The sequence below is a fragment of the Crinia signifera genome, chromosome 6, assembly GCF_055691185.1.
Source record: "Crinia signifera chromosome 6, ASM5569118v1, whole genome shotgun sequence".
In the NCBI taxonomy this organism is placed as follows: domain Eukaryota; kingdom Metazoa; phylum Chordata; class Amphibia; order Anura; family Myobatrachidae; genus Crinia; species Crinia signifera.
Window position 1 is genome coordinate 202,619,054 of NC_139222.1, and position 15,050 is coordinate 202,634,103.

A 15,050-nucleotide genomic window follows, 5' to 3' on the forward strand; every position below is an offset into this window, starting at 1 on the left:
GTATAAAAGTAAAGTTTTTGTCTTTTAAAGGAAATCTTAAAATGATATCTCATTGCACTTAATTAAACATTTGATATGTTGCTCAATTAGTTTTAACTTGAACCAAATCTCCTCTCTCCTTTTGTGTTACTTCATTAGTATTGTGTCTTTTGTATAACTAGTAGGACCTTAGATATGAAGAATGGGCTTATTTTGTTATACAATTTAACTAACTGCACGTTATTTTAATTGCCCAAAAAAACACTACACTTTCAACAGTTTGTGGTGTAAAACAGTTGCCTATTAATGTAGATCTTTTTTCAAGTAGTATTACAAAAATAAAAAACTTTTGTAGGTTCATTTGCTGGTCACTAAAAACGGTTAAATTTCACAACTGTTCAGTGGTATTATTGGAATGTTATACTGAAAAGCTTTAATGTACGAAGTCCATAAGTTAAAGAGTATTCATTTGTTATCCACTGAAATGGACCAGGTTGGGAATAAATCGTTGAATGGTGGGCTGGACGAAAAAGAATTCCCTACAGCAGGGCTCGACAAATTTCTTTAACATCTAGGAGCCAGGGTAAAAGTGTAGGAGCCAGACAAAATAAAAACAGGCACGTTGAGCGCGCGCCAAAGTTTTACACCGTAATGCCTATTACACGTCACACACCCATTACATATTATACCACATGCCATAATACCCATTACACGCTATACCACACGCCGTAATACCAACTGCATATTATACCACACGCTACAATGCCCATTAAATGTTCTTCCAAACACCGTAATGCCCATTACATATTATGCCACACACTGTAATGCCCATTACATATAATGGCACACACTGTAATGCCCATTACATATAATGTCACACACCGTAATGCCTATTACATATTATGCCACATAAGTGCTTCTTACCTACTGTACATGCTTGTTTCTATGGGTTTCTTGCTTGATGCCAGGCAGGGGTGGATCCAGAAAAAAAGACGGGGAGGCACCATTATAGGACAAGGGGGTGGTTAGTGATGCCAGGGATAGAGAGGAAGAGTGGGTGGAGAGAGAGAGGGGGGGAGGCAGAGGAGGTCAGATTGAGAGCAGAAGTGGGAAGAGTAAGTGGCTGGAGGGTCTGCTACTGGATAAGTAGTAGCAGCACAGTGCTGAGAAACGGCCTAGTAGAGCGGCAGCAGGGAGAGACCCCCTCCCTCATCCTGTGCCACGCGCCTGCCTCTATCTGTCCCTGCCTAGAGCAGGGGATCCCAGCAGAGCAGTGCACAACTCACCCAGCTGCCGCTATATCACAGCAGGTCCGCGATGCAGATATTTCAACCTCAAGGCAGTTCGCTCCTGATTGGCTGCTGAACCCCTTTGAACTTTGAAATAGCTGCACAACGGACCTGCTCTGATACAGTGGCAGCCGGGTGAGTTGTCCACCGATGTGCCCAGCTGATGCCATTATCGCAAGTCACCACTTTGCCCCAGGCAAATCTGGTCACCAGGAAGCAAAATCTGGTCGCTCTGGTGACCTGGCCCCCGGGTATTGTCGAGCCCTGCTCTACTTTTTTTTATCCTTTATGAGAAAACTGGGGGGTGGACTAAAATTATATGAAGATAACACTTTTCGATTGTGTGATTTTATTTAATTTTTTCCACTCCCAAATGAATATGGTGTTCAACTCAAAACGAGTTAAAAAAACATACTGTGCTGTGACTTATTCTTCGTCAGAAGTAATAGTTAAAAAAGAATATATACTGTAATCATCGTAAAAACTAATTTGTATTAAACAGTTTTGCGAATCGTGTTTTTTGAAATACAGATTTTTTTCATGATATTTGGTTACTTTTGTGACCAAGATGCCATATTTTATGGCAAGCGGTTTTGTTATCCTCTATTTTTGCCTGTAGGCTAATAAAGGCTTCTAAGTGTCCTCCTCGTAATGCCGATTGTACCTCTATCTAGAAGGTTTTGTATTTTGTAATGATTTGGGTTATGAATGCAATCCATACATTTCACCGTTTTGTTTGTACACTTCGTCCTTTTGTATCTTTACCACCTAGTTGAAATCCATGTGCGTTTCATATGCCTTTTTAACCACTAAAACACACATAGCTGTTCATCATGTTTCTGACTGTTGTATCAATTGTCCCTGTTTTCCTCTCTTGAAGTATTAAAAGAAGTCTTTGAATTGTAACATTTTACTGTATACATTTTTACTTGGCATCTTCATACATTTGATTGTAAATAATAAAAAATAATAACTTAATATCATAAAATGGTTGTCGAGTTTTGTTTCACAACGTCTATGTCTATATTAGAGCTCCAAAGTTTTTGGTTATATAAGTAAAGTATACTTATTAGGGAAACTAACCTGGCTCCGTTTTTGTAATCTTGAGATTGAAAATCATTCTTAATCCCGGAATTGAATTTTACAATGAAAGTAGTAGTATTCTATCCTTTCTCCACCCCCCCCCCCCCCCTCCCCTACGGCACCCCTATACTGTACCTCCTCTCAGCTACAGTTTCACTTATGTTAGTCGCACAGAAGTGGTCAGAGGGGGCTTGTTGTCTGGCTCATTGTCTGGTCTTCTCCCAGGCCAGCTCTAGTGCAATAGCTTGAAGTCCTCTGATGCGGCTGCTCTCAGTCACTGATTGGCTGGAAGTGCATCATACAGAGACGATGTCACCTCGGTGTGGGCTCCCATCCTTTCTATGACTGACTGCTGCTTCATGGGAACCCATCTTTTCTACAGGGAGCTAGGAGAGCCTGAAAGGACCATATCCAAGAAGGTTAGTATTATCCCACTGTTCCCAGTCCAATCCACAGTATATTTTTAATCCCGTTATACCTGGGATTTAGTTATTAAAAGCGTATAAATGCCAATTTTTTTATATATATATATATATATATATATATATATATATATATATATATATATATATAGAGCAATTGATTCATAGTTCCTCACTAGACTTCCCATTGTTGGTTCTGTCTTTCTCTATATTTAAAATTATCAATAATATTCTCTTTATTCTTTGCATTTTACTGCAGTGTGTGATTTTTATTTGGGCCCCTCTCATGCCTGTAATTCGGTTATACATCCCCCCCCTCATACACAAGGGTGACTTGCCCTAAGGACAAGTCGGCCACAACTTCCCCTGAGCTCCCCCAGCAGCTTCTCTGGAGAGCTTGCTAGATTTGGCACTCGATGTGCCATTTTTTTTTACATGTGATAAATTGCTTGCGATTTATCACCTGTAAGCCCGTGGAGCTGCAGACGGGGGGGGGGGGGGGCTCCAGAATTGAAAAATCCTATTCAAAAGACTTGGTGGCCACTGATTGGCTGAGAGAGCTCTCTCAGCCGATCAATGGCCACCCAGTCTTTCGAGTAGGATTTGTCAATTCACTTTCTGGACCCCGCTACCTGCCCTGTGGACCCTGCTCGACACTCCCCGCTGGCTGCACCCTGCCAGATACAGTACATTGCAGGTACTTCACTCCTACGATGTGCTGCTGATGGCTGCACATAAGATTTATCTTATGTACAGCCTGTCCAACTTCCGTTCCGATGTGCGCAGGAACGTGTATCTGATCCAATCGGATGTTATACACCTGTGATTGGCCTGATCTGCTGGAATCGGGTGAAATTGGGCCCAAATCGCATAGTGTATGGGGACTTTAAGGGCCTGATTCTGAGTCAATGCATAAATAACATGTTTCTGAGTTGCTCAAAAGCGTGATTTATGCATTATTGCATATGTCTGGCTCATTAAAAGTCATGCTTGAAATCTTTATGCGTGAAATGGGCATGCTGTGGGCGTGTGAAATAAAGCCTGGGGGAGTGCCATCTTCATTTGTCTATAATAGAAATATAAATAATATAAAAAAATTGTGTAGGGTCCTCCCCATGAGCCAGCCCTGGTTTCTGGAATACCAGAGGGAAAAAATTAAATAAGGTCCCCCTATATTCGTATTTTAGGGACCATCTCCAGGCTCTTGAGCCGGCCCTGGTTCTCAAAATATGAGAGACAAAATGAGTAGGGGTCTACTGTAATTTATAGACCAGCATCAGGCTCCACTAGTAGAGGGTGTAATGTCATAGCCAGGGGGGGATCGTGGGGGGTCAGATGTGGGGAGGTTCTCTGGCTTCTTCAGTCGCTCAGAAGGCCCTGCTCATCTGCCTGCGCCACCCTTGCGGGAGATGTGCAGGATCTTCTGAGCGACTGCACAACATTATCTGATGTGGCTGTTCTGAATCATGGGCAGATTCAGAATGGCGGGGGCATGCATTTAAGCCGCCGTGTGGTCTGCACACACATACAGCGATTTACATCCTTTTTGGGGCATTTTCTGAGTGATTTAGTAAAATGGCTCAGAAAATGCCTGAATGTCTCCTTGTTTGTACCCTAAGGGTAGATTTTCTGACAGAATTATTGCTAGGTGCAATAAATCTGTCAAAACTTCTCAAAAACAGAACTCTTGCATCAGGGAGGTGCATTTGCCAAAAGTAATAATTGTTGCAGCCATGGATGCTTGAATCTGTATGGCTCTGTCATTAGTGCTACAGAAACTTGCATTTGCATAGAGTAAATCTTGCGGCCACTGCATCACACACATTTTTTTGGAAACAATTCATACAGTTTATGCAAAGAGTTCCACTTAAAAGTGGAACTCTCATACATTTATAAGATCAGTCCATTAACTCCTAGATCATCTTATGAAGTGAGAAGTTCTACGGTGATTTTTTTTATGTACTGTAGGTCAACTGTCATGAAAGTTTTCCTAAAATATTCAGTTTACCAATTCTTTGAGATTTCAAAGTAAAGAAAAAATGGCAAATAGTACAGCACCTTATTTAAAAGGGGGAACATTTATTAATATACTAGTAAGCCCACTCAAAGCAAAAACTTAAAAAGCTAGTCTGCTACCTTCTGTGTTTGTGCATGTGTGAGAAAGAGATATAGTTTCACTCTCTGCCAGCAGATGGCAGGGTTTCGGAGACTAACGGACACCAGACGTGTATATATATAGATGATTGCACTCACATGTAATAATAACAAAAAAGCAGATCATCACCATTGGGTGATAGAGATATTTATTCTGTGAAAAGACCTCCCCTCACCACCCCAGCAATCGTTTCAGGCTCCGGAACACCAGAAGGAGACACCAGGGTGAAGGTGAGTGGAGTCAGCTTTCTACCATTGGGCAAAACATTCAGTGATTCCTCCTGCCATGGGTACACCAGTTTAATGCATTTTGGATACCAGGGTCCTTTATCAGAAGCGTGGTGTGCGCTTATAGGTCCTTGTTCAGATCTGATCGCCGTACAAATTTGTTCTCAAAATAGGCAAAACCATGTGCACTGCAGGTGGGGCAGATGTAACATGTGCATAGAGAGTTACATTTGGGTGGGGTTTGTTGAAACTGAAATCTAATTGCAGTGTAAATATAATGCAGCCAGTATTTACCCTGCACAGAAGCAAAATAACTCACCCAAATCTAACTCTCTGCACATGTTACATCTGCCCAACCTGCAGTGCACATGGTTTTGCCCATTTTGAGAACAAATTTGTACTGCAATCAGATCTGAATAAGGGCCATAGTATCTAACTAGCAGGAGGATCAGAGCAAATAACGTGCACCTGGCCGCATTTCTGATTAAATCCGGTACCGGAAATGTCACCTTTTGGCAGGAAGTAAGATGGCGCTCCAGGGATTTGCTGGTCACCATGCATTCCATCTTCCTACTTTGGAGGAAAGAATATTGACAAATCACGCAGTTACACCTAATTTAGTGCAAAACCACATGGCATTAGACATTAGGCCAGTGGTCAGGGAACTCGGTCCTCATTACCCCACGCAGTGCATGTTTTGCGGGTCTCCACACAGAATCACAAGTGAAATAATTAACTCCACCTGCGGACCTTATAAAATGTGTGTGAGTAATTAGTACACCTGTGCACCTGCTGGGTTACCAGCAATACATTCACTGTGTGGGGTAATGAGGACCGAGTTCCCTAACCACTGCATTAGGCATACGCTCTCCTTTTTAAATAGGGGCTAATTAAAAAAACATATATTCTAACATCACAATGATCCTTTCTTCATAATTTCTCATGATCTGTTTCAGATGTCCATAATCACTGAATGGTCAAGATATATATAAAATAATTAGAAATAAGAAAACATAAGTGGATCATGACCTGTATAGGTTAAAATAGCACCAATAACATAAAAAAAAAATTAAAATGTAGGGAAAACAAATGACTTAAAGTGCAGAAAATGGGATTCATAAAAAACATTTGATTTGGAATTTACCATTTGGGACAAGAGTTATTAATTTAAAAATCCATCTCATCATCATTTGAACTAATCTGGTCTCAAAATTTTTGTTTTTTCCGGGTTGGGGATATTTGTTCTATACCGCAAAAGGATTTGAGTTGGAATTCTTTTGATATGTGGACATTTTTAAAATGGTCTGTCACGGTATGAGTTTCTAGTTCCTTACGAATATTATACACATGTTCAGGTACCGTGTTTTTAAGGTTTTTTTTGTAGTTTTACCTACCTAAAACAAACCACATTTGCAATTCCAAATAATAAATAAAAATTTTGGAATTGAAAATAATAACATTTATTTGAAGTCTCCATGTTTGTAAAATCTTTGACCTTACTGGTCCCTTTTACTGTTCTGCACATTAAGCAGAGCCCACCCCTGTGAAATCTCTTGTACGGTCACTGACCCTGGGTAAGGTTTCTAGTCTACTTTTCATAAGCACCTCATGTAATCGGTCTGTCTCCCCTTCTTACTAGATTGTAAGCTCCTCAGAGCCTCCCTTGGCCACAAGCCTCTAGTACAGGGGTGTCCAAACTTTTTGCAAAGAGGGCCAGATTTGGTGAGGTGAATATGTGTGGGGGCTGACACATTAGGAAAGTAGAGCTGTGAAGCCACTATAGGGGTGATTCCAATTCCCCTTCACTGTATGTTCCCCACTCTGCCCCCATTCATTGTATTTCCCCCAGCCTAACCCTCCTTCACTATCTGTTCCCCCAGCCTGACCCTCCTTCACTTTATGTCCCCTACTCTGCCCCATTCAGTGTATTTCCTCCAGCCTGCACCCTGCTTTTCTGCATGTCCCCCACTCTGCCCCCATTCAGTGTATTTCCCCCAGCCTGCTCCTCCCTTCTCTGTATGTCCCCCTCTCTTTTTACCCCAGCCTGCTCCTTTATAGTATATTCCCCTGCCTGACCCTCCTCTGTATGGCCGCCTCTGTAAGCCAGAGACAGATGCCTAAGCTCCCCGCTCCCACCATCACCCTCCTCCGCAAAGTCTGCTCTGCATGCTGCTGCCATCCCCCCTCCTCCCTCCCGACACACTGCTGTCACTGTGATCACTACAGGCCGCAGGAGAGGAGATTGCATACCGAGGAAGGAGTGGAGCCCGGGAAGGGGACAGGGGTTGGACACTTACTTACTAGAAGACGCCGAACAGTGGCTGCCGACACTCTCTCAGCACTGCACAGTCACACAAGGTAATGTGCACTCGCCGGAGGCCCCTCCTCTACAGTCCCACACTGTGCGTCCTGCATCTAATGCTCCGCCTGCTTCTGGCTGGAAGCTGTAGGCCACTTAAAGTGACATCACGGGCCGCAATTGGCCCGCGGGCCGGACTTTGGACATGCCTGCTCTAGTAGTAGATTGATCAAGTCCTCACTACTTATATTTAAGCTGTAATGTGTATTGAACTGTTCTTTACCTGTACTTGTTATTTATTCAATGTAATGCTAAGTTTTGTCTCTCTGTACTGTTGCATTGTACGACACTGCAAAACACTTGTGGCGCCCTGTAAATAAAATTGTAATAATAAAATAATAATCTTTCAAAGATGATGCTTCTCTATATATAAAGGATGGAAAATCTGGATTTTCACTTCCAATCGCTGGATCCCCAATTATTTTTAAAAATAACTTTTAAAAATTAGGGTTAAAATCACAAATAAAAGACCATTTGTTGTTGTTCTTTGGTTCTATAGCAATTTTGTCTTTTAGAAGATCCTCTCTAGTAACCTTTTCTGCTCTTACTTTAGTTTAACTAAATCTTTCTCATCATAACCCTTAGCTAAGAAACGATCAGATGTTTAACTTTCAGGAATTGGCTATAGGGATTCCCCTCAAGCAAATTACTGTGATGTTGACTATTTCTCTCAATGGGGCAGATGTATTAAGCTTTAATAAGAGATAAATGCAAGGGTGATAAATAGAGATAACCATCCAGCCAATCAGCTCCTTACTGACTTTTTTCAAACAGCCTGTAACATGTCAGTTAGGATGTGATTGGCTGGACGTTTATCTCTCTTTATTACCCTTGCATTTATCTCTCGTTAAGGCTTAATACATCTGCCACATTGTAACTGTTTTAGTCAGTGCTTTTTTTGTGATTGCTGGTACAGATCATATTATCCTTCACATATATATTTAAATCAAGGAATACAATTTTTTCTCTACTTAACTTTTCTTAAATTGAGGTTAAAAGCGTTCTAGTTTAATTTATCACAGAACTGTAATAATTAATTTTATCACCCTTCCATGCCAGACTTGCCCCCAGTCCAGGCCTGGATCAGATGGTAAGTTCCTCCCAGTATGCCATATACATATTCGCATAACTGGGGGCAAATCTGGTCCCTATCGCTGTACCAATCATTTGAAGGTTAACATTACAATTAAAATGGGAAAAGTTATTCGATAAAATGTATTAAATACTTTCTAACACAAACTTCTTTAGTTCTTTACTCATTGGTTTAAAAATTAAGACACCGCCATTAACCCCTTTGTGGGGTCAATAATTGTGTCAAAGGGGGATATATCACCGCTGATTAAAAAGTGATTGCTTTCACATGCAACTTTCTCTATTTTGTTTAAGGCCTCTTTAAGATATGCTGTTGTTATTTTGAAAAGGGGTTGGAGGTAGAAATCCTCCTCGGCAGGTAGGTTTGATTTTAGACTGTGTGCGCCGTATAAAGTCTGCCTGCCGGTTGGATTTGTAGGACTTTTGTGAACCTTTGGTAATATGTAAATTGTATGGACTGAAGGTTCTTTAATGGTATTGAAATCATGTTTCGACTTACTGATGACTCCTTTTGTAGGGGCATTTGCTGTCAATTTGTCTTAAGCTTTTTTAAATATGGATTGACGGGTCAGATTTCAACTTTATATATGTTGACCCACTAGTTGACTGTCAGTTTATTTCCTTGATATAATCCTCTTTCTTTAAAATCACTAACCTGCCCCCCATGTCAGCAGGCTTAATTATAATCTCCTTGTCTTCTCTGAGTGTCTTAATGGCTTTCACTTCCTTCCTATTAAGCTAAATGTTTTTTTCCTCTTTCTTTCATAGGGTACGCTGGGAGTATTAACAATGGGTTATAGACAGGTGATTTGTGGAGCTGGCACTTTAAATCTTTTAGTGTGTTATCGACTCCTCCCCCTCTGCAGTTTTAGAAATGTGCCTGGGAGAGCCGGTCACTCACTCTGGAGCTCCACATATTTCTCTTTTTACTTTCACTTTTCCAAGTTCTACAACAGGCCCCTGCGAGTCTACTACATGGGAGCTGCTGGGGAAACCTGGTCCCACCTTTGGAGGTCTGGAGTCTGCATCATCAGCTGCAGGGATATCAGTCCCTGGGTATCTTGCATCCCACAGTGGAGATAAAGCCCCACCAGCCGCCGCCTCCGGCAGCATGGCTGAAAAGAGAGGCTTTTGTATGTATAGCCTGGGTTCCTACTTAGTGGGATCCTGGGGCAAATGGCGGCTCTATACAGGTATGGAGAAAAAAGGCACTTCAGGTGCACTGTTTCTCCTCTGCAGCAGCACCTGCTATATGCGGCTGACCCCCCCCCCCCCCCTCCTTTTAACAAAGGCAGAGAGATGGGTCTCATCCCACTGCATAATAGACAAGATACAAGGATCAAATCCAATGGGTTCAGATCGGTAAAAACTTGTGTTATAGTCCTATAATCACTATAACTGTTAATACTTGCCCTGCCATTGCCTGATATGAGTATGCATATAATCATCCCTCCTTTCATAGACAACAGTGTCTTTATATAAGAATCCTTTCTGTGTATGCGTGAGTGGAATGTGACTCACAAAATGCATCCAGGAGTTCATAGCTCCCTGCATGCTAAACCTGTAAGAAGGTTGACAGACCTCTGAGGGAGATCACAGTATTGTGCTGAATGATTGTAAAGGCCCCTATACACTAGTCTAACTTGTCTTAAGGACAAGTTGGACCAGTTTGCCCTTAAGAGCCCCCGACAGCTCCAGCTCCCCAGGAAGCTTGCTTTATGCCATCTTTACATGGAATAAATGTGATTTATTGTATTGTAATCCCGGGAAGTTGCTGCTGCGGTGGCAGGGGAAGGCAGTGGGGAAATGGGCAGCGGCAGCTGGGAGCTTGTAGCGCTATGGGACGGGAAGCGGTGCTGAATTTGAAAACCTACTTTGAAAAGACCGGCTGGACGCTGATTGGCAGAATTCTCTCAGCCAATCAGCATCCATCAAGGTATTCCCCTTTCACACTGCAGCTATAACACAGTATATTGCCATTTTTTAAATGTTTAGAAACATTTCTATTTCTGAAAGGTCCAGAGTGAATTTACCGTTTCCAAAAAAATGGTATTTGTAAACGGTAAAAAAGCAGTTTCAGACCCATTTTTTTTTTTTTGCAGTCTGAGCTGGTCTGAAATGGTAACCAGGCAGCGGTCCCGCTCCGTGCATATGTAATGAGCGGGGACCCAGCGCAGTGCATATTTAATGAGCGGGTCCCCTCCCTCTGCATATGAATTGAGCAGGACCCGCTCATTACATATGCATGGGGCGGGGACCAGCTCATTAAATATGCACTGTGCTGGGTCCCCACTCATTAGATATGCATGGAGGGGATAGTTAACCCACATGCGGGCGCACAGCAGCATAGGGTGTAAGCTCACCCAGGCAGGTGCTGGCAGCACGGAGAGCATCGGGGCTTCCTGTTGCAGCAAGCTGCACACGGTCCTGTTGTATTGCTGTGGATGAGGATGGGAAAAGCAAAGTATCACTGGCACGGATGACTTGGAGCTTCCTTGCAAGTCGCTCATCGTCTGATGATCCGCTCTGCCAGTCCCTCCATTGGTTACCTGTATCTTACTGTATTCAATATAAAACACTTCTACTAGCATATAAAGCTATTAACCATACTGCACCAGCATATATCTCTGCACTTATCACAAAATATCTCCCATCTCAACCACTCTGCTCTGCACAAGATCTGCGTCTCTCTTCTGCACGGATCACTAGCTCCCATTTACTATTACAGGACTTTCATCGGGCTGCTCCCATCCTATGGAATGCTGTTCCACACACAATAAGACTCTCCACTAGCCTCCAAACTTTCAAGGGTTCCCTGAAAACTCACCTCTTCAGGCAAGTCTATCATATTTAAATTCCACACGTATAACCACCATCTAAGGCACTTATGTATTATCGTGCTTAGCACAATAATAAACAATAAGTTTCAATAAAAAATGTATTTTAAAAAAGAGACATATAATAAAATATCAATGAGAAGTGCACTCCATATGGATTTCAATGGACAAGACATTACAAGACAAACTACATATAACAAACAGGCTGAATCAATTGTTAAAAATTGGCTGTTATGAAGCTAGAATATTATTGTATGGGCATCAATTGATGGATGTTAATAAGCAAGGCATATACAATATATACTGTAATTACCAGTCCTGCATAATATTTCAAGAGAAGGTCTCTGGTGGTGGTTACTCCAGCTCTGGTGATGGACAGTCCAACCTCTAAATCAATGGAGGTGCTCCCCTGATGTTATGGAGAGAGAGCCATTCGCCAACCAATTGAAGGTATTAACCACTTGTATATTTATGTTTGCGGTAGTTTGCGTAGCGGTCACTGGAAATAATCAGTTGGATTCAGCAACAAAACGCGTTTCTCCGCCTGTATATGGAATCAGCGGCTTCCTCAGTTGATCTTCCATTCGGCAGGGAAGATCAGAAGATGCAGCTTAAGATTTGTGGGAGTGCGCATTGTATCGCAATTGTTCACGACCGCAAACGATTGGTGTTAAAAATTGGCCAAAAATCATTGTAATGTGTGGCGACCTTTGAGGCCTCCATACACTATGCGAATTTGGGCCGATTTCAGCTCGGGTGAAATCGGCCCAAAATATCATGTGTGTGTGACATCCGATCCGATGCGCAAACCCGTCTGATCGGATGCGCGGTCCCGCTGCTCAGCTCCCCGGTTTTACATGTGATAAATCGCAATCGATTTATCACATGTCAAAAATGGCACATCAAGTACAACATCGTATGTGAGCCTCCCGGGGAGCTACCGGGCAGCTCAAAGGAGAACTGGGTCCTTAGGACAAGTCGGCCTAATGTATAAGGGCCCTTAGGCTTAGTATCTATATCTGACACCTTTTGGCCCCACTGGGTGAAACCAGTAAAGGATGTTAAAAAGAGATTACAAAACCCAGATTACATACAAACCATCCCCACAAGATCTTTCATTTACTGCATTACTGTGTTCTGATTGCACAGGAATTCCTACTCGCCATTGAATGATAGCATTCAACTAAGTAAGAACATCAATCTTATCAGAGCTCTCCCGAGCCACTTTCCTGTGGATTATATCTGCCTCATTTAACATGTATCTACAAAACTGTATTTTGGCAAGATAAAAACATAGATCATTGTTGTAAACTTCATTCCAAATCTCTCTTTCTGCAATATCTTATCCCTTAAGTGCTGGTTTTATATTATTATTTTTTGTAAGCAGATAACTCAGTGCTTGATGATAGAAGATTTCTGGTCATTTCTTATATGCGGTTTCACTAAGTGCAGGGGAACGGTGCTGAGTGTAATCTCTATGCTGCTTGATGTGAAATGTACAGTACAAGTGTACACGTGTGCCTAATTGTGGGAGAGTGGTCATGTACCCTTTGAATTAAACACAGAAAAATGTGTACTTTAAGCACCTCCCTGGCCAGACTGCAGCACAGCACACAGCGTCATGTTCTGGGATGAGAAGAACTGCTGCTGCTGCCAGGTAATGGGGGCCCCTCCATCAGACAAGGGTCAGGGGATGGTAATTGAGAGGCCCCCTGTCACTTGTTGCTATGCTTAGCATACACTATATACTGAACACACACACATGCTAGCAGGCAGTGGCGTAACTACTTATTTTGCGGTCACGGTCCCGTCTCTCCCAGCGCTGGCTCCTGCTGCTGTAACAAAAAGGGACTCTTAGAAAATGGCTGCCCCTATACTGCAGACAGAAAACTGTCTGCAGTGTGGGGGCAGCCATTTTCTAAGTGTCCGTTTTCATTATAGAAGCAGGAGCCAGCGCTAGGAGAGACGGGACTGTGACGGCACGGCAGGCAGGTACCCGCAGACAGCAGCGGGTAACTATAGCCCCGCAGACCCCCGGCGCCCAAACTTTCTCTGCGCCTCCCCGCCACCGCGGGGGCTGCGGAGCTATAGTTACGCCACTGCTAGCAGGGGGCCCACACTACATACAGGGCAGTAGAGAGCCTGGCTGGGCCCAGCTACTTTTCAGGATGTGTGGCCTAATTATGAGATTCTAAAGTTGCATGACCATGCCTAATTATTGTGGAAGGCATGCACCCTTAGAATAAAACACAGACAAAATAGCACTTTAAGCACCTCCCTGGCCACACTTCAGCCCAGCACACAGCAACATGTACAGGTTTGAGAACTGCTGCTGCCAGATAATGGGGATCCCTCCATCAGACCTGGGCCAGGGTAATTAGTACCCCCCTCTCACAGAACCACTGACTACATCTAGCATGCACATGCCAGCAGGGAGTCAAAGTAATATAGTACTGTAATACCGTACAACACAGTACACATATGGCAGCAAAGAGCACACACTTTATACTGTCAGGGGTGGATTGGGGACTAAAAGTGTCCCTGGAAAACATCTGGAAGTGGCATTGTGTGGGCGGCAACAAATCAATAATGGGCAGAGCCAGGGACTGATATTTACTGTATACAGAGGAGGGGGAGGGGCAGGGGACAGCAACGGGGCACTGTGCGGTGCTACTGCTGATACACAGAGATGTATGGGGACTGACTCAGGACAGGGCCGATGCTTGGGTGTTCGGCGCCCTCCTGCAAACTTTAAATTTGTGCCCTCTAAAACTTTACAAAGGGACAGCATACATCGAAAAAAGATGTGTGGTCTTACAAGTAGGGGATGGAAGGGGGCATGGCCACACAATAATACTCAATTTTCAAATTACACACACAATAGCACAAACTTATTCACATTACACAGCACCAGTGCTGTAACCAGACATTTTGGTGTCCCTGTGCCCAAAAAAGGGGAAAAAATTTGAAGCACATTACAAATATAGACAATGCAGAGGAGGTGAGAAGACGGGGTTGCAGGGCGCTGTGCACTGTTCGGGGACAGCTGAGAAGTGGGAGGAGGCAGGGCAGTGTACAGCTTCAGGGTAACTGGAGTCATAGGGCAACCTCGCATTCGGGGGAATAAAGCCCATGCGTATACTGTACATGGGCTTACTTCAGTTCATATGGACTGGGTTTTGTGGTTTGTTATTTTTTTAACACCGTGGATGCCTACTTGGGCAGATAAGGACTGATCTATGCCAGATGGATGGTAAGTATATATATTTTTTTTCTCAGGTATCCTTTTAGACTTTTTACAGGACAAGTGGACCAAACCTATGGGATCAAATTAGATATGTTTGTATGTGTGAAGTAGGTAATAAAGTTATACTTTCTTATGTGTTTGGTCTCTTATTTATGTATTGGTTCTGTAGCGGGACTACAAATCCCAGCAGGCCCATTAATGCCCCGCATCCTGGGATTTATGGTTCTCCAAGTCCCTGCATTCAGGGGAATCTTGTTGGGTCTTTTAGTTCTACTACAAAACCCAATACTTTATTCTTTTTTTTAACCATTTATTTTTACACCATAAGTCCAGCACCCAGGGGTACTGCTGTGGCATTAC